The sequence below is a fragment of the Geospiza fortis genome, unplaced genomic scaffold (assembly GCF_000277835.1).
Source record: "Geospiza fortis unplaced genomic scaffold, GeoFor_1.0 scaffold32, whole genome shotgun sequence".
NCBI lineage: Eukaryota > Metazoa > Chordata > Aves > Passeriformes > Thraupidae > Geospiza > Geospiza fortis.
In genome coordinates this window covers 1,641,936-1,642,507 of record NW_005054428.1, presented here as the reverse complement: position 1 = coordinate 1,642,507, position 572 = coordinate 1,641,936, and the positions used below count along the sequence as shown (strand labels likewise).

At 50.0% G+C, this 572-nt stretch overlaps 1 protein-coding gene across 1 annotated transcript in view; it reads right to left on the bottom strand.

The window, feature by feature from the left end:
• Positions 1 to 572, bottom strand: part of HIVEP3 (HIVEP zinc finger 3) — a 305,383-nt gene that overhangs the window by 174,974 nt on the left and 129,837 nt on the right.

Sequence of the window (572 nt, the reverse complement as noted above, 5' to 3'; positions counted from 1 at the left end):
ACCCCGTGTTCAGCTATCAGCAGGGTGGGATTCTGGATTCTGGAAACACTGATCCCTTTGGAGAAGTTAAAGAAGCAAAATCCGCACGTTTCATTTAAGTCCAAAAAAAGAAAAGGGAAAAAAATGAAAAAAAAAAAAAAGAGAAAAAAGAAAAGTGTGAGGGAATAAAAACCTGCAGATAATTGACGGGTGGAAACGCCAGATTGAAAAGAAATTTCTGGGGAGTTGTGTTTTGCTAATGAGGCCGGTTGTGGGAAGCAGAAATCAGCCTGAGAATCACAAACCCAGCTGGCAGAGGGGAGCAGGGGCACTGAGCTGGGGCAGGGCAGGAACGGGCCCTTGCAGGGGGGTGAAGCCGATTTCACCTCCCCTTCCCCCTCTGGAGCCCGGATTTCCAACAGCACTTCTCCTCAGCAGATTCCTTCTGGAAAAGCTGAATTTTCTCCATTTTCTCCCTGCTCAGTGTCCCTGGGCACAGCAGCAGCAGCTCCTGGCCCTGAAGAGTCCAGGGATGCCCAGCAGGGCACAGAACCCTCTGGAATTCCCTTTCCCAGCAGGCATTTCCTCTGCAT